Below are 20,183 nucleotides of genomic sequence, written 5' to 3'. Positions count from 1 at the left end.
TTCTTCTGATCACTGATGGGTTGCTGGTCAATCTTTTCCTTACTTGAATTGCCACGTTATAAGAATGCTAGATCAGCCTTGTTCTTTATGGTCCACTTACTCTGTAACACCTAATAAAGATCCAGAACCAGGCCTTTCAATCTCCTTCAAATATCTGTAATTAGCCAGGGCCCTGGTTAATGTCTGTCTCAATCTTGTCCAGTGACAACATGGTCAGTACAGAGAGAGGATAGAGAGAACAGTGTAATGAGGAAAGATGATCAGTGGTTAAGGTGATAACTTGGGACTCAGGAGACCTGGGTCTCCAAGTCCTAGTTCATTTCCCTGCTCCACTACAGCCTTCCTATTTTACCATAAGTAAACTTAATTCCTCTGCCTCAGTTCCAAAATGAGGATAATAGCACTTCTCTGTCTCACAGGCGTGTTGGGAGGATAAATACATTGAAGATTGTGAAGTGCTCTGATATTGCAGTAATGTGGGCCATATAAGCTCTTTAAGAATCTAGAACATAGATTGCGTTCAGAGAATATTCTGACGTCAGAACAGCACTCTTGGCAGCCGTGTAGCTGCAAAGACTCTTAAACCTGAAATGACCTGAAAAAGGAGGTGAAATAGAAAAAGAGGGAGCCGCTGTGGAAGCCTGACTCAGAACAAGAAGAGGGCAAAACTGATGACCTCAACCAGTTAAGCTCGCTCCACATTCTAATGATTAGCTTGAGAAAGTGACTCGCTATCCCTTTGGCACATGCTGTTGCCAGGAGTGATGAGGTGAATCATTTGGACCCAAATGTTGAATACGAGAATGAAGGTGATTTGGTGATTTTTTTGTAACTCCGCTGCTGCCTTACATTTATACCAGCATGAGGGGGTGAGTAAAACTATATATTTTTCTCCCCAGTGGAAAAAATCCTTTGAAATCAAAATGGTCACTAGACAAGACATAGCAGCTGGATATTAATCTCCAGCTTCATCTGCATCATCTTGGTCAAAATCTTCAAGTTTGAATGGATGTTGAAGATGTGATGAGGAGCCCCAGTGTTCACGTAATCTTTTGGTTTTTCATTAATTTATATAATGATGTCTGTCATGTTAGTTTTGTTTGTTTGCTCTGTATGGCTGGTTGTACATTGTTAGGGCTTGATTTTCTGTCACTCTTTTGATATGATGCTGCTGTGATTAACTCTGCTATTGTTTCCTTTTGGTTTGGTGCCCTAAACTACTATTTTTAAGAGTTCTGGCGGTATGTTATGAAGCTGCTTGGATGCAGCAGGCAGTGTATATTCTAGGTACAGTAAGTAGGATGCTGTTTGCCATTTGATACTATGACTTTTGTGCAGTGGTATTTGAGCTGATCATGTTGTTTTAGTTTAGGCATTAATAAGGCATGCCAGCACCTCTTTCTGTTCTGTCAGCTGAGATGTTTAGCATGTTGTTATTGCTATGTGTGCTGTGAGGATCCTTTTCCTCAAGGAGTGCTGGGGGGAGGGGAGGACTCCTGTAGACAATACACACTATTTGAATTTCCAGTAATGTGAGAGAGAGCATATCTCAGCAGGTAGGGTACTGAATTCACACTCAGGAGACATGGGGTCTATTCCTGGCTCTACACTGCCCTGCTATGTGACGTGGGCAAGCCACATCACAGTGCCTCTCACACTGTGTTTGTCTTGTCTATTTAGACTGTAAGCTCTCTGTGATGAGGATTGTCTCTTTCTGTGTGTTTGTACAGAGCTTAATGCAATGGAACCCAGTCTCCAATGAGATTTCTAACTCAATTTGATTTGAAACTCAAATAATAAATAAATGTAAATGCTGAGTTATTTAGTATTCATTTTTTGAAATCGTTATTGAGTTTCCACCTCCAGTTTATTTGCTCTCTCTCTTGTCCAGTGAGTTATTGCGTTGCACTCTGTCTTGTGGTAAACTGGTAGGACTGTAGTGATTCCTGCAGATGGGGATGGTGATGATTGCTGACATGTTCCAATATCCGTGGCAGGTTATAAATATTCACACTTCCTATTTAGAGTCCATTTGGTAGGATGCTGCAGATAAGCTAGCTAAAGATGGTTATTTGCTCCTCTGTCTGAAGCTAAAAGTTGATCTGTAAGATACAGTATATCCAAAATATAACCCCCGTAGTTACATTCATAATGGCTATAGAGGCCCTGAAAGATAGTTTAGGGGGACACCAATCCAATGTAATAGGTGGTCCTAGTTGAGCACCCTGCCCATGTTTGTCTGTTTATCTGCTTTTTGTCACAATCCAAGATTGTGAGCTCTCTGTGCAGAAGGGACTGTCTTTATTTTATTTATGTGCATAGCACACTGGGCTCTGACCCCTGATTGGGATCTATAAATAATCATAACTATAACCTAATATGTGTTCTGGGTTTTTTATCTCCTTCCTCTGAAGCATCAGGGATGGCCACATATGGAGACAGGACGCTGAAAGGGGTGGGCCAGGGCTCTGAGATGACACTGAGCGTTCTCTTTCTCACTGTCTGGCTGGCTGGTTCTTGCTGACATGTTCAAGGTCTAAGAGTGTCACTGTATGTACAGCCAGGAAGGAATTTTCCCCCAGGTGAGAATGTCAGTAACAATACGAGACTTCATCTTCCTCTGCGTGTGTGGGTCCGGGTCACTTGTGAGGATCAGGGGGATATCTCACTTTAATCATTTCCCTGCCTTTGTAGGAACCTTGGACACTGATACTCCTCAGTCCCTCCTATTCTTTGCCTGTAGCACACAGCAGTTTAGTCTCCTGGAGACCGCAGTACTTTGGTCTAATTTCAGTTGTTGAGTTTAGGGTGCGTGTTTGTGCTCTGGGTGGTATTGGTGGCCTATATACAGGAGGTCAGAAGGGCGGTCCCTTCTGGCTGCAAACTGTGACTCTATGTGAGCAATACTGGTCTAGCCATTATTGGCTCAAGGGATATAATGATCAAATGTAAAAAAATTAGGAATCCAAGAATAGCACAGTGTTAGTCATCCACAAACTATGGAAGGGGTTGTTTCTGCCACAGTTGTATGAGTTAATTAAAAAATTACAGGATCATTAAAATGTAGAACTGGAAAGGACCTGGAAAAGTCATCAAGTCCAGCTTCCTGTGCTGAGTCAGGGCCATGTAAACCTAGACTGTCCCTGGCAGGTGTTTGTCCAACCTTTTCTTAAAAACTACCAATGATCTGGATTCCACAGCCTTCCTTGGAAGCCTATTCCAGAGTTTAACTACCCTTATAGTTAGAAAGTTTTCCCTAATATCTAATCTAAATCTCCTTTGCTGCAGATTAAGCCAATTACTTCTTGTTCTACTTTCAGTGGACATGGAGAACAATCAATCTCCATCCCCTTTATAACAGCCCTTAACATATTTGAAGTCTGTAATCAGGTCCCCCTTCAATCTTTTTTTCTCAAGACTAAACATGCCCAGTTTTTTTAATCTTTCCTCAAAGATCATGTTTTCTAGAACTTTTATCATTTGTGTTGCTCTCCTCTGGGCTTGCTCCAATTTCTCCACATCTTTCCTAAAGTTTGGTGGCCAGAATTGGACACAGTACTCCATTTAAGGCTTACCAAATGCTGAGTGGAGTGGGGCAATTACTTTCTGTGTCTTACATATGACAATCTTGATGATACAGCCCAGAATGATATTAGCCAGTCTCTCAATTGCATCATAATGTTGACTCATATTCAGTGTGTGATCCACTATAATCTCTGGATCCTTTTCAGCAGTACTACTGTGACGGGTTGGATCACAGAAACCCCCTGGAAGTTGCCAGCTGATGTGCCAAGACTACTTCTGCCCCTGCTTTCCTGCCCTGTCAGCTTAGGACTCCAGCACCCTGCCTGGTTTGAACCAGACCAGCTAGCCTGCTACAAACCCAGACCCAGGTCTGAACCATGTCCCCTAACAGCTGTAGGCTTAACTGAAAGCAGCTTACAGAAGTGTTCCTGTCCTTGACACTCAGATTGCCCAACTCCCAATGGGGTCCAAACCCCAAATAAATCCATTTTATCCTGTATAAAGCTTATACAGGGTAAACTCATAAATTGTTCGCCCTCTATAACACTGACAGAAAGATATGCACAGCTGTTTGCCCCCCCCTCAGGTATTAATACATACTCTGGGTTAATTAATAAGTAAAAAGTGATTTTATTAAATACAGAAAGTAGGATTTATGTGGTTCCAAGTAGTGACAGACAGAACAAAGTGAATTACCAAGCAAAATAAAATAAAACATGCAAGTCTAAGTCTAGTACAGTAATAAAAACTGAATACAGATAAAATCTCACCCTTAGAGATGTTTCAATAAATTTCTTATACAGACTGGACACCTTTCCAGTCTGGGCACAATCCTTTCCCCTGGTACAGCCCTTGTTCCAGCTCAGGTGGTAGCTAGGGGATTTCTCATGATGGCTGCCTCCCTTTGTTCTGTTCCATCCACTTATATATCTTTTGCATAAGGCAGGAATCCTTTGTCCCTCTCGGGGTTCCCACCCCCTCCTTCTCAATGGAAAAGCACCAGGTTAAAGATAAATTCCAGTTTAGGTGACATTATTACATGTCCCGGTAAGACTTCATTACCAACTTGCCAGTACACACATATACAGGAAGACTTACAAGTGAAACAGAGCCATCTACAGACAATTGTCCTGGTTAATGGGAGCCATCAAGATTCCAAGCCACCATTAATGGCCTACACTTTGCATAACTACAATAGGTCTCAGAGTTATATTTTATATTTCTAGTTTCAAATACAAGTGTGATACATTTATACAAATAGGATGACTACACTCAGTAGATTATAAGCTTTGTAATGATACCTTACAAGAGACCTTTTTCATGAAGCATATTTTAGTTATATTATATTCACACTCATTAACATACTTTCATAAAATCATACAGAGTGCAATGTCACAGCTACCACCTAGCCAGTTATTCCCCACGGGGTAGTTCCTAAGTGTAATACTTTGCACTTGTCTTAATTGAATGTCATTTTGTTGATTTCAGACCAATTCTCCTATTTGTCAAGATCATTTTGAATTCTAATCCTGTCCTCCAAAGTGCTTGCAATAGTAATTTCATCCAGATTACCTTTCCCGAGTTTGCCTATGAGATTGACATGTGGAACTGTTTCAAAAGCTTTACTAAAATCAAGATACATCACATCTACTGCTTTCGCCCCATCCAGCAGGCCAGTAATAAATAAAAAAAATAGGTTGGTTTGATATGATTTCTTCTTGACAAGTCCATGCTGGCTATTCCTTATAACCCTATTATCCTCTAGGTGCTTACAGATTGATCAATAATTTGTGCCAGTATCTTTGCAGGTATCAAAGTTAGGCTGGCTGGTCTATAATTTCCTGGATTCTCTTTGTTCTCCTTTTTAAAGATAGTTACTATGTTTGCTCTTCTCCAGTCCTCTGAGACTTAACCATCCTCCAGGAGTTCTCAAAGATAATGGATAATGGTACCGAGATGGTCGGTAAAAATCCGGTCGGCAGCCCAGCGAGGGCCTGGGGCTAAGGCAGGCTCCCTGCCTGTCCTAGTTCCGTGTGGCTCCCAGAAGCAGCCACCAGGTCCTTGCAGCCCCATGGCACATGGGCAGTCAAGGAGGCTGCACGTGCTGCCCCTGCTCCGAGGGATGGCTCTGCAGCTCCCACTGGCCAGGAACTGCGACCGATGGGAGCTGTGGGGGTGGCACCTGCATGTCGCCCATGCACCTAGGGGCTGCACTGCAGGGACCTGGCAGCCAGTTCCAATAAGTGCCACTGGGACCCTGCAACCCGAACCCTCTCCCGCACCCCCACCTCCTGCCCCAGCCTGCAGTCCTCACCTGCACCCAAACTCCCTCCCAGAGCCTGCACTCTCCCAACCCCCTGTCCCAGCCCTGAGCCCCCTCCTGCACTCCAAGCCCCTCAACTCCTGCCCCACCCCAAGTGCCCACACTCCCAGCCAGAGCCCTAAACCCCTCTCATCCCTGGCCCTGCCCCAGAGCCCACACCCCCAGCTGGAGCCTGCACCTTCTCCCACACTCCAAACCCCTCGGCCCCAGCCTGGAGCCCCCTCCTGTACCCCAAACCCTTCATCTCTAGCACCTCTAACTGGAGCCCTCACCCCCCTCCTGCACCCCAACCCCCAGCCCAGGTGAAAGTGAATGAGGGTGGGGGAGAGCAAGCAATGGAGGGAGGGGGGATGGAGCGAGCGGGGGTTGGGCAGCGGGGAAGGGGCTGGGGTATTCGGTTTTGCACAAATAGAAAGTTGGCAACCCTAATTGATCCAGTACTTCTGCATGCCTTTGTGTAAAGGATGAGTTCTGTGTGTATTTGTAATGTACTTTAACCATCACAATCCTGATTTTCTTCAAAGCCAGTGCTACCCTTATTCCGTGCCATCTTAATCAATTGAGCCTGAAGAGCTTCCCCCACCAGTAGCAGTGTACGCTGGTCCAAACAGAGCCCATGCTGACTGACTGGCTGACTGACTACCAACAAACTGTGCCTCAAAAGGGGAGAGAGAAAAAAGAAAAACTGACAAGGGAAGCATCAAGGACACTGCAATCTGAGCTTGATGCAGCGTCAGCAGCTAGAAAGAAACAGAGCAGAGAGGGTTGGTTGGGGCCACTCCCCCTTTTAGATCCTCAGAACCCTCCAGGATGTGGGGGCGGGAGGGACAAGAGGGTCCAGTGGACCCTGCTTTCTAGAAGGTTCCAGAAGCTCATGGCATAGACGCCTCGATCCCACAATGTGAATATGCTGAGATGAAATACTCCAGTTCCAAATAAGTAATAATGGATAATGTTCTCAATAACCTATGCCGAATACAGTCCATAATGACGTGGTGCCTGCCCACTTGGATTAACTGTCGGTCTACTGTATAACTTCTGAAAGAAAGGAGAAGTTGAGGAATGAGGAGAGCCAGATGCTGAACCGAGCAAAAGTATGAGAGTGTGTTACAGGTATCCTATTGTGAATAGGACTAATTGCCAGTGATTTATTTAAATTACAGGGAAGTGAAAAAGAATATCCCCTGTATAGTTAAGCAATAACACACGGCAAATGTGTTTGAAAAGGGGTCAGTATGATCAGGGCCACCCTGTTACATCTCTTTAACCTCTGACAGTCTACTAGAGGCAAAAGTAAATGTGGGGAATCATTCTGTACAAACTGGCCTTCTTCCCAGATTTCCCTCTTCCAGCTTTCCTGTTTTTAAATAATGTTAATTACATTTGATTTTTCAAAAAGAGAGGCTACTATATACATCATTCGCGCACTGACCAACCAAGAGCAGTGTTCTTCCTCTTTTTATACCAGTGTAGTGCTGAAGGACTGCTCTTTCAATGAATGGCCAGGCACCCTGTTGGCAAGTAGAGAGAATGTTAAAAGCTCTTTGGATATAAAAGAATTACCCTGACCTTCTGATTTCCCAAATTTGGAGATGACTGATTTATTCAGCTTTTGCTTTAATTAGGTGTTAGGGTGGGAAAGTTATAAGAAGCTGATTTCCATTGTAGTTCTGCCAGTGCTTCCTGATGGAAAAAGACACCACCCTGATGTTAAGAGCATTTGTGTAAACAAAGCACTTTGGGAGGCATAATGAAGCCAGGTTATAAGGGTAAATCTAATGGAGTTTAATTTGGTTGGGAGATGAGATGCAATAGTCTTATTAAAAGCAGACAACCTTCCTATGTGAGAGAGGTTACTCCACATTAGGAAACACTTTTAATCTTTTGATGTACATGGTAAAGGAGAGAGAGTCAGTCCCAAGAAAAACACATCATCAGATTTGTCAGATGTTGGAGTATTTCTAGTTTTCTTTGAGGACAGTGTCTCGCTACTTTGTTAAACATGCATTATTTTCTGTTTTGTCTGTTTTATCATTAGAAGCAAACTGCCAAGGAGGTCCACTCTTCTACGCTTATGGAATCTTTTCCCTGTAGGATTAAACTTCCTTATTAAATGTATTCAGAAGAAGTCTTAATTACTGCAAGACAAAAAGTATTGAACCTCTTTTATAACTGAGAGATAACGTAGACACCTAACTGAAGAGCTCTCTGAACATTGGCTAAATATATTATTTGCTTTCCAGAAAACCTCATAATTATTAGATTGGTGACTTCTATGACCTCTTTAACCATCTCTGTGATGTAAGAGTTGCAACATGATGCCCTTGCAGTGCATAGCATTTTGTATTTGTCTTCCAGAGGTGGTATTTAGCGGTTAGAGTAGAGAAATGGAACCAAGACCCATTGGTTCAGCACTGACATTGACTTGCTGTGTGATCGGGAAGTGGAATCTAGTAGAACATTGCATGCGTCATAAATTTAGGAGGTGTAATGAGACAGTCAAAAAATAAATTTTCTTGGAAAATGTTCTAAAAAGCACATTATATATCAGCATTTTTGATAGGGTGACTAATATTTGTCCTTTGGACAAGTTATTCCATAATTGTCCAGTGTGGGGTTTCTTGGTATGGTCCACTGTTGGAGACAGAATATTGAATTAGTTGAACTAACTGGTCTGGTCCACCACAGTAATTCCTAAGCAAGACTTCAATAAGACACTATGGGCCAGATCCTCAGCTGGTGTAAATCAGTATATCTCTGTTTAAGTCAGTAGAGATGTCAATTTATATCAGCTGAGGATCTAGTACAATGTGCATAACATCCACGTAATCCATTCATGTTTTTCTTGCATATATGAAATTTCTGCTTTCTGTTAGAGAGATTATTTTGCCTGTATGACTTGGCTCACTTTGGAATTGTGAACCCTTAGATGAGTAATAGAGACATCTTGAGGAATGCGTAGATTATTGAATTATAATAAAAATAAACAGGATTCCACAGGACAGATTGCACTCTTGCCAAGTAAATCATGTGACATTCATGTTTCAATAAGATATTCAGCTTGTTTTCTGTATATCAGGTCCAAATTCATTCTAAAAACTGTAAAAGCCCTAAAAATGTCAGTTTGGAGAAAGGATTAGATATTCAAAATGGCTCAGAGTGGTACTGTCTTAAGTGCCTAATAAATCAGTTTTATACAAAATTCTTGTAATTCTCTCGGGAGGAGGGAGAAAACTATGGAAATGAATAATTTCCTCTCTCTCTAGCTCCTGGAACTTTAGCAGTTAATGAGATCCCTTTCAGAGGAGCTTAGTATGAGAGTATTTGTTCAACTGACGCTGTGATTCTCCAGGGCCAGTTTAAGAACACTGTGGTCCTGTCCCACACAGCAGCATCTGCAAAGGGCAGCTTCCAGCTCAGACAAATTTAGCACAATATCTGCTGCTGTTACCAGAGGGTTGCCTGACATTGTAGAGCTGTGTGCCTGCCAACTGCAAGAGCTCTAGTTCAGGTCCTGACTGTGGTGATGCGCAACGCGGACTCCAGTCACCATACAGTGGGACTCTACTAACTGAATTAAGCCTGCTCCAGTACCGTGTCTTTTTGTCTACTACAAATTGGCAGTCAACCCATCATATCCCAAAGGTGGGTTTCCAAAATATAAGCAGTTGTTGACTCAGCACCTTCCTGTTCCATACCTTTGCACTTGCCTGATTTTGGACCAGTTGTTCACTGGTCCAGACCCCAACATAAACTAGAGCACCAATACTGGGAATAACGGTGGCAGAAACCTAATGTTCCTTGGTGAGTTGTAGGAGGCGGAGTTATTGGTGGCCCAAAATCATGCAGGGAAGACTTTTAACCTAGTACTGCTATTACATTTTTAAAAAAATCATAGTCTGATATCCTGCTTTTATTCTCCAGTGACAACCTCAGCAACTCACTCCCATCTGTGATTATAATGGTATCTAGAATTCCGTATTCAGTTTCTGGACACCTCAAAACCAGGAAATTGTCACTAAATTGAAGGGAATTACCAAGAGAAGCAATAAAAACGGTCAAGGGACAGAAGGGATTAATTAACAAGGAAAGATTAAAAGAACTAAATGCTCCTGGATGGCCCAGTGATGATTAAGGTTTGATATGAACCATATAAAGGTATCTTGGATGGTTTCAAGGGAAGGAGTAATTTGAAGTTAACCAAAACAAAAATGTTGACTTTGTCAGCAAAAACTTCCTAAAAGAGAGATCTGTTAGTGTGTGTGTGTTTACATTTAGTAGTGCCAGAAGCCCAGTTAGGAGCAGAGCCCTGAAGTGTCTGTGAAGGGAGGTGGTGGAAGCTCCATTGTCTGGAGCTTCTTAAAGTGTATTAGAGAAAGTATAGAATTTATTGTTTGGCACAGACTCACTGAAAGAGGAATCGACAAGATAATCTAGTAGGTTTTCACAGTCTCTAATTTCTATGATTCTGGGTTAGAATTGAGCAAAACATTTATGGACATTCATGTTAAATTTGTTTATGGTTCACTTCACATGCTTTCAAACATCCAGAAATTTGAGGAGACTGAATGCTTTTTCTTATAGTGAACTCTGAGAAAACTTGGCAAGCTGCTGAGAATTTGCACATGTGAAATTTGAAAACCATGCTGCTGGAGAAAGTGGTATTCCTACTCCCTGCACATATACCAAAACAAATTCCCCAAAATATATGAGCTAAAGGGAGACCACAGAGCTGGGACTCTGGAGATCCTGCATTCCGTTTCCCATCACTGCTGACTGGCCTTAATAATATTGTGCACATATGCAGCACTTCACAAAGATTATTTAGTTACATATTTAGCTAAATTTATAAATAAGTAAATTGACTTAGTTACTGCTCCCCTGTATGACTGCATCATTTTGTAGACGGAGGTGTGATATTGGAAGTGGGCTTCCTACGTAGATCTGTGCAATTTGTACTCTGCTGAGTTTCAGCATGGTCACAGCTCAGCTAAGTCAGTTAATAAAAGCCCAGTTAATGTTGTTGGCCTACGGTCCACAATTTTTCCTGCAGTCAGAGTTCAAGCAGAGGAGCCAGAAAGAGAAATAAAGGTAAGGTAGATCACCGAAATTGCCACAGGAGCAGAAATTAAAGAAAAAAATCTGTATCTTAATCTTCTGGGATTTCCTTAAGATCAAGATGCTTTGTTCAATTTGGTCCTCACTCATGGCCTTGAAAAATCAATCACATATATTGCTGATAACATTCTTCGTCACTCAGCTCTTTATAAAACTGTATTTCAGAAGGTTCTGCAGGCATTCCCTGATTTTCTTGTGAAATCTGGTTTGGAGGTAAACTTGGTTAATTTGTAATTAGAGGCCAAAAGACCCAAATGCCACCAATGAATAAATCTGGAACATAAAAGTTTCTGAGACAAATCCTCACCTGGTGTAAAATGGCATAGCTACACTGAAGTCAGAGGAGCTAAAATGATTTACATCAGCTGAGAATCTGGCCAGTTGTTTTTTATTTTATTTAAAGAGACAAGGTGGGTGAGGTAGTATCTTTTATGGGACCAACTTCTGTTGGTGAGAAAGACAAGCTTTCAAGCTGCATACAGCTCTTCTTCAGGTCTGGGCCTGTGTGATTTTTTTCCTTAATGTAGTTTTGCTATTGGACTTGATCATACACCTATTGGTAAAGTTCCGACACCTGGTGGCTAGATGCTGGAAGCAGATTTGGCCATGGAGTGCAGCCTTCCGCCCAGTGGTTTGATTTGAACATTTGCTATTGTACTCAAAATTTAAACAGGGACTTTCTGAAGTGGGATTGAAGATTTACTGGTTTGCTAAAGCAAAGAGCGAAGCTGTGCACACTGTCTGTGGTGCTGAAGGCAGTAGAAGATGACAGCGAGAATAGTTAAAAAATACAACAGACTTCTGTACTGTCCCAGGTTACAGAGAGCCTCTGGTACTAGTAGCTTAATTCTCTATACAAATGTAGCTATCAGCTCCAAGTGCACTTGCAGGAGCAGAATGGCTAGCTAGAACCCAGATGTATGAAGCACTGCTACGGAGCACCTGAGAGTTTGTACAACTCGTCAGTTTCACTCTGTTGCTAGCTGTACAGAATGGAATGGCAGGTAAAGCTGGGTGAAATTTTTTGGACAAAACCCTATTACTGAAAAACGCTTATTCCAGTCGACCGAAACATTTAACATGTTGCTATCAAATTCACCTCATTGTTTCGATAGTAAAAAAAAATATTCCAAATAAGTCTAAACATTTCAATTTGACATTTTCTAAATTCAATATTTTCATTATTTTTATTTGAGAGTACTTTTCACTTTGAATTTTATTTCTGTTTTTGACTAATAATAATAAACCCCTCAAATGAAAAAAAATGTTTTGGGTTGAAAGAAATAAATAGTTTGACCCCAAATGAAATTTTCAACTTTTTAGTTTCACTGAAAAATATGAAATATTTTCATTTTAGTTGACCTGAAACAATTTGTCATTGTTTTGGTTTAATCACCACACTGAAAAATCAGTTATTTGCATAGCTCTAATTGCAGAGGACTATAACATGGAATTAAGCTGAGAGTGGATGTAGACAATTGTCTAATTGCTTGGGCCAGGTAACTGAGAGAGGCACCTTCTCCCACCCCCACCCAGTGCCTCACTGGCATGACAACCCTGCCCCATTCCCAGCTATGTTTTTTCCTTTAAAGAAAAGAAGGGTAAACTGAACAGGAGAAGTGAGCAAAGGTGTTGAGTGATTGGACCTGAGAATGTTGGTCAAAGGCCATAATAGTTAGAAATAATTGCTCTGATGTGCTGTACCCAAATGTACAGCCTGAGCCAATAGAATTAAACTGACTACAAATAAAAGATAGGTAGGGTCCAGTCCTGCTCCCATCGAATTTTAATGAGCATTTGGCCAGTGAAATCAATGGAGGTGGGTTTTTGCACTAATTCTTGGGATATGCTTAATCTGATGGTCATTAGGCAATTTACATAAAGATTGTTACACCTTCTAAATAAGAGCCTAAGTGTAGAGAGAGAAGAAAAAATGTGAAAAATATATGGAAATATCTCAAATCAGTTAAAAAAAGGAGTACTTGTGGCACCTTAGAGACTAACAAATTTATTTGAGCATAAGCTTTTGTGAGCTATAGCTCACTTCATCAGATGCATTTTCCATTGAATACATCCAATGAAGTGAGCTGTAGCTCACGAAAGCTTATGCTCAAATAAATTTGTTGGTCTCTAAGGTGCCACAAGTCCTCCTTTTCTTTTTGCGGATACAGACTAACACGGCTGCTACTCTGAAATCAGTTAAGCAATAACTTGCAAAGATTTACTTAGTATTTCGTCAGTGCAGGCTCTCATGCAATGGCATCTCAGTCAAGATCCTAATCATTCCATCTTTTCTGAATAAATTAGAGCAGATTAGTTAAATTGCATGTATTAAAATAATTTCAATTAATCATGGCCCATAAATGTCCGGACTAATTGAATCCATTTATTTTTATTTTGAAATACTAAACCCCTCACACACAATTTACAACAGAGGACACGCCAGTATTATAGGAGTCATTTCATTCGAAAAGAGATGTCACCTTCTTCAATATTTATATTGACAGGTTTCAGAGTAACAGCCGTGTTAGTCTGTATTCGCAAAAAGAAAAGGAGTACTTGTGGCACCTTAGAGACTAACCAATTTATTTGAGCATAAGCTTTCGTGATTATCATACACATTGTAAGGAGAGTGATCACTTTAGATAAGCTATTAGCAGCAGGAGAGTGGGGTGGGAGGAGGTATTTTTTCATGCTTTGTGTGTATATAAAAAGATCTTCTACACTTTCCACAGTATGCATCCGATGAAGTGAGCTGTAGCTCACGAAAGCTTATGCTCAAATAAATTGGTTAGTCTCTAAGGTGCCACAAGTACTCCTTTTATATTTATATTCTTCTTCTTTATATTCAAGGCATAGGGAGAAACAGACTATATTTGGGATATTCCCTACAGCTCTTCCTGTAATTGCTTAGGGAAAATTAAATTTAGCATTTTTCTGAAAAGAAAAATACCCAAAAATATGAAAACATAGTTGTGGCTGAACTATGTTAAAATATTTTCAGGAAGATGAGATGGTATTATGGCTAATGTGCTGGACTGGAACTGAGGTGGTCTGCATTCTGTTCCTAGCTCTGCCAAAGACTTCCCGTGTGACCTTGGGCAAGTTACTTAATCTTCTTGTGCCTCAGTTTCCTATCTGTAAAATCGGAATAATAGTTTTCTTCCACTCTTTGTAGCTGTCTTGACTATTTAGACTGCAAGCTCTATGAGGCAGGGACTGTCTCTTACTATATATATGAACACCACCTAGCACAGTGTGGTTCTGAGCTCAGTCGGTGCTTCTAGATGGTACAGCAATACAAATATTTTGTTTTGCCTGTGAGGACAGAAGAATACCAGTTATCCTCATATAGGGATCTGTATTTTAACACTGCTAAAACATAAGTTTCCTAACGTGCATGGACCTAATTTTTTTAATTAAAACCCACCAGCACAGTCACAAAATCTACTCACATGTCCTTTACTATGTTGAAGGATGATCATTTTTGGAATTACTTATATTTCACCCACTCTGGAAACTTTAAAAAGCTGTTGTAACAAGTTTTTATGCTGTCCTCACAGGCAAGAAGAGACATTGTTTTAACATAATTGGGCCATAACCATATTTCATCAGCCATGTGTAAACATGGATTTTATTTTTATTTTTTTAGTACACAAAGGGTCCAAGATGCAACAGACAACATCCAAACGGTGCCATCAGGTGAGACTGTTCCTGTATACCGTGTATCTCTTCGTACACAGTTGATTGTTTTTTGTGAAGAAGCAGAAAGATGGCCCTGATCAAGATCTCAGATGCTGTTGCATGCTTCCCCCAGCCCTGCCCAGAGAAAACAAACACCATAGAAAGGATACGGAGAGAAGAGCTGGTTTTTGACAGCTGGCTAATTTTCTTGGCTTTGGGTGTAGGCAGCGTAATAATAGCTAAGTGTGTTTGATAGACTGCCCTGCTCCTTCACTGCTATTAGGAAAATACTTTGGGAATTATTAAAAAAAAAAAAAAAAAAAACACCAACAAACCCTTAGCATTCCATGCACGAAGGGTGTGACTGCTGAAGTAGGAAAAAATATCCTGACATCTCAGTTTCTTGTGTCAGATAATTCCTGTTTGCCTAACAGCTATCTCAGAGGTAAATTGGTCACTAGTGCCAAAAAAAACACTCATGGGATCCTGTGGGTCCTGAGGCAGGGAAAAGTTGTTATTCTTAGGGCAGGGTCCTGAAAACACTACCGTGCACAGTGCTTATTATTGGAATGAGTCCAGGTGGGAGATTGGGCCCTTAACTTTAAAATATGCAGTTGAGTACAAAGAATTTAATTAGTCCCTCAGAGCAGTTTATCTCTAAGACTTCAAAAAGCTCAAAACAAACAGCATGTGCAAAGCTGTAAGGACCTGACCTGAAGGCAATAGCCTGCATACCAAGATCTGTTCTGAGTAGCATCCTGGCCCCCCCTTACACTGTTCTAATAGCAAAAATGGCAGGACAACAGCTAGATCTCTCCACTTCCCCCTTCCCCTGTAAAGAATGACCTTGAGCTGCCCTCCCACACAGCCCTCATACAGGGGTGGGCCTAAGCGCCTGTATGAGTGAAAGCTTGTGTGTGGAATACTCCACACTGCAGCTGTTCCAGGCTTTCAGATGGTAACTTTGAGAGCACTGCAGCCAAATGTAAATTAGAGGCAAGGCTAGTTTATGCTAGCAGCCCTATAATTTAGAAGGTAGCATAAATCCCCCTTTCCCCCTCTATGCTGCAATCACTTGAGCTTGGTTGCATCTCAGAATCAGGACTCAAGTCAATAGGCGCTCAGAAAATATTAATAATAAGTGGTATTCTGTGCTAGTGAAATCAATAGAAAAACTTCAGTTGGCTTCATTGGGACCAGTCTCAAGTCACATATGAGCAAATCCAAGACAAGACTTTATATAGACACGTTATATATAATAATTGTCATCTGCTGTAGAACATGGCATTTTGAAATATTCCATGGTGTTAGGAAATTTTGTATTAACATCAGCAACTGCTCACTGTACATTAAAAGGACATAACACCTGTTCTCTAATTCCCTGCTAACTTCTGTGATGTTCCTATTTAAAAAAAACAAAAAAAACCCTCTCCCCTGTTGCTATGTGAAAGACTCACACAAACAGGGGAAAGTGACATATGCGGGGAGAATAAACATTGCAATCAATACACGAAGTAAACTGGAAAAAAAAAAAGAAAAAATATATTCCCACTTCTAATCTCTTTCAGATAAAGTAATCTTCAGTGTAACTTGTAATAACTGGAGGTAACACAGTTTCACACAGAGGCATGGTTTTAACGTTCATGGTGTCCCTTAAACCACTTTATAAGAATTATTATTTATTATTTGTATTACTGTAGTGCCTAGGAGCCCCGGTCATGATCCAGGATCACCCTGTGCTAGGTGCTGTACAAACACAGAACAAAAACAGGGTTCCTGCCCCCAAAGAGTTCACAATCGAACTGTACAACAAGCAACAGCAGATGGATACAGACAGATGGAGTGCAAGGAAACAATCCAACGATATTGGTCAGCATATTAGGCAGTGTTATCCACACCGAGGCACCCAAACCATTGTCAAGCTTTTTTTGGGCATCACACCAAGGTGAGTTTAAGGAGGGATTTGAAGAAGGATAGTGAGGTGGCTTTGCAGATGTTTATGGGGAGTTCCTCCCAAGTGTGAGGGGCAGCATTAGAAAAAACTCGCAAGTATTTGTTTGAAAATTTAACAAGTGGCCAATGGAGGCTGGTATCATTTGTGGGAGTAGACAGTTCAGTTGAATGAGAGATGATACGTAGGGTTCTGTAAAGGGCCTTGAAAGTGAAGACAAGCTGGTTCATTTATGTGACAGAAAATGGTGAGTCGTGGAGGATGCAAGGAGAGGGATGATATGGCCATAATCGTGGGCTGGTAGAATGATTTTTGCAGCAGCATTCTGAAGGGATCTGAGCAGGGCAAGACTGCATTTGTCAAGATCAGAGAGAAAATTGATGATGTTATCAGGATGTGAGATGATGAGAGCCAGGACAAGAGTTTTAGCCGTATGGATGGATAGAAAAGGCTGTAACTCTAGAGATGGGATGCAGAAAGAAAGACATAGCCTGGATGTGAGGATTTACGGAAAGGTCTGTGTCGAAGATGATACCCAGGTTATGAGCTAGAGTGACAGGCAGGATAATGGGGGTGTCCACAGTGATCAAGAAGGGAGGTAATGGAGAGGGTTTGGGAGAGCGACTAATCTGTGTGGATTTCATTATGGCTAATATCTGTAATAAATGCCAAGAATGATGTCTTACAAATTCAGTCTGTGGAAATTTCCTTTAAAGATATGTCCCAGGTGAAACATATGACTTTTAGGCAAAAACGATTTCCCCCAAGATCCGGGGTATCAAAATAGGAACTGCTGAAGTTGGGAGCCACAAGGCGAGGACTGAGATGCTGCATTGGAACAAGAGCACTGGAACCTGGGTCTCCCACTGCCTAGGTAAGTGCTGAGTGATCGTCATAGTCCCTCTCTCTGGGCCAATGCTCAAACCACACCTATTGGACGGAGTGATAGGCAGGGGAATGTGTAGATTGTGAATCTCCCTGGGACTTAGGTGAAGAAGTGCTTAGTCTGGTCAGGATTTAGGCAAGACTTAGTTGTGCACATGCCAGTTGCTGAAATTTAGGCACCTTGGGGTACTTTAGAAGAGAAACATAGGGACATTTGGTGCCTGTAGAGTTAGGTAGCAGCTGAGCAGGGGTGTTGTGAATGCGGAGGCATCTAAATTGGCAGTTACGCACCCAAGTCCCCCTTGTGAGCTCCACTCTAAAGCTCTTATGGATCTAAAGAACAGGGAATGTACACTTGCTGAATGTTTCTGACAAGCAGCAAATAGTAAAAAGTGGAACTAGTAAATGCTGATATAGAAGAAAACTGTAAGGGGAAAAGGGAATCTGTGAATCCTCAACAGAATGTAACTTAGTATTTTCAGAGTTCAAAAAGACCCTTGTGACTGGTTCTGGCTTAGCTTAGCTTACCTATATTTTGAAGCCCTTTTTATATTGGACACAGATGCTAGTGCTTATGGATGGGGGGGCAGCGTTAACATAAGGACTATCTGAGAAGATATTGGGGAAAAGGAGCAATGAGAGCATGGTCTCATCATTAATTTCTCCTCAAAACTGAAACAACCCACAGGGCTCTGAGCTTTGGCTAACCACTTGGGTCAAAAGGGGGAATACTTACAAAAATTGAAATTATATGTCGTCCATTACAGATCACTTAAGTGACTGTGGGATGGAAGGGTAAGATTATTAATATCACCAGTGAAAAGTTATATTTGCTTTTCTTTGTTGGAATGGTTAGCATTGTGGATGTGGTATGTAATAATGTAAGAATATTGATCTGCTGTAGTAATCTTATGAACACTATATGGGACCTAGTCAGTGAGGAGAAGTTATTATATATTGGGTAATGACCTTTCCCAAATCAATGCATTAATCTAGTTTAATAGGGAGCCATTGGTAAAACAAGCAGGAAAGCAACACAATGGATCTAGATAGTGGGAGATCCCACCACTAAATCAGAGGGGAGTGCAGTGGGTTGTGAGTTTGCCACCAAGACCCTAGACGATTTTGGAGTGCCTATAGGAAGCTTGGACCTACCTACATCTCCATGTGGAAGATGGATTAAAACCTGGTAAGATGGACATATAGTCTGTTTTTAAGACCTATTTTTGTGAAAGTCTTTTGTTCTAAATACTTTGCTTTAAGACAAGGTGGATGAGGTAATATATTAGACCAACTTGGTGAAAGAGACAAGCTTTTGAGCTACACAGAGCTCTTCGGTTACTGGATACACACAGTCTTTGCTCCCAGAGGAAAGAGAATTGCAAATATTGAACACAAAATAGATTTACTGAGGTAATTACGGCTGCAATATATGGGGCTACAGCCCAGTCGGAAAATAGCATGATTCCATCCCAGGTGCTGACCTGAGGCCCGAGAGAGGGGTAGAGGTGCAATTAGCCTGTAACTGTGACAGTAACAGTGCAACAGCATTATCTCCCCCAGACTCCATGAAAGATATATTCAGAGGACTACAACAGCATGAAGCAGTGTTACACACAGGGAGAGACAGTTCCTTAAGTAAGTACTTATGCACTTTGTAAAGCTGCACCTCCTTGCAGTAACAGCAGCTGTTCTGGGGTATTATCTATACATGATACGCCCAGAATTTATTCCAAACCTTGACCCAGACTAAATTGCATGATCCATAGCCATTTTACTTTGTCATGCAGACTTCTAACATGTTTGTTTTCCTCTTGCAACTTTTCAGTCTACCCCTGTGCAAATTTAAACAAACCCAAACCTCAGTGGATTTTGATTGTTTATGGTCTGGAAAGACTGCAGTGAAAAGCCTTGTGTGCTTACAGTACACAGGTGTACAACAATGGGTAATGGAGAATGTGATTTAATGAGCAAGGGAGTTTTATAGTAACCTGGTGTCTGGTTTTCTTGCCTACAGAAATAATAAATGGAGTTAAGTCTGCTACATATGGTTTTGGTGAAAGCCAGGTGGTTCTCTGTTAACTAAAATTCCCCTCAGACATCTGAGAAACACAGAAGGAAGATTTGGAACAGTTTGTTGTGTTCAAGTGTAGGGACATTAAGTGATGAAATTAATCAATGGCAAATATTTCCAAAATGAAAGTCTGTTACATCCTAGTTAGTTTATAAGCTCCAAGGTCAACGTCATCAGTGTGGTACCATTCAACCTAAAATATTTTGTCTGATGCCCCATGTAAGTTATGTTTGACTTTATCCATGATTCATAACGAATGTTAAAAATTAATTTGTAAGAATTATAGCTGTCCTGATCTGTAGAGGCATTGAGTGGAAGTTACAGGTACTTACCAACTCTTTAAACAGAGTGAACTGCTTTTGAGTTGACACTGTCAGCTAGTAGCTTGATCCAAAGCCCATTGAAGCCAATGGGAGTCTTTTAATTGACTTCAGTGGAGTTTGGATGGAGCCAAGACCATTATCGTACAAAAGCATCATAGTTAGGAGGGAACAAGTGGCAGATAGCTACTGGAGGAGTTGATGTTTGTGCGATAAGATGCAAAGGTGGACGGAGAAACTGTTGTTGTGTTTTCTCCCTTTGAAAGAACATAGAGTCTGAGGTAGATTCTGCTGGTGAAAGCC

At 41.2% G+C, this 20,183-nt stretch overlaps 1 protein-coding gene across 18 annotated transcripts in view; it reads left to right on the top strand.

The window, feature by feature from the left end:
- Positions 1-20,183, top strand: part of TBCK (TBC1 domain containing kinase) — a 281,017-nt gene that overhangs the window by 215,392 nt on the left and 45,442 nt on the right. For 12 of the 18 annotated variants that reach the window (XR_012158526.1, XR_012158524.1, XR_012158514.1 and 9 more), the window contains 5 exons: positions 900-1,044; positions 14,619-14,668; positions 16,351-16,595; positions 17,318-17,475; positions 19,050-19,124. The gene's annotated coding sequence lies outside the window, so the exon portion shown is untranslated. Of the gene's footprint in view, positions 1-419; positions 810-899; positions 1,045-14,618; positions 14,669-16,350; positions 16,596-17,317; positions 17,476-19,034; positions 19,125-20,183 lie in introns of all 18 variants that reach the window. The other 6 variants (XR_012158515.1, XR_012158516.1, XR_012158510.1 and 3 more) reach the window with 5 other exon arrangements.

Source organism: Lepidochelys kempii, chromosome 4 (assembly GCF_965140265.1).
Source record: "Lepidochelys kempii isolate rLepKem1 chromosome 4, rLepKem1.hap2, whole genome shotgun sequence".
Lineage (NCBI taxonomy): Eukaryota > Metazoa > Chordata > Testudines > Cheloniidae > Lepidochelys > Lepidochelys kempii.
The sequence above is the reverse complement of the archived record's forward strand: the minus strand, read 5'-3'. Positions and strand labels throughout refer to the sequence as shown.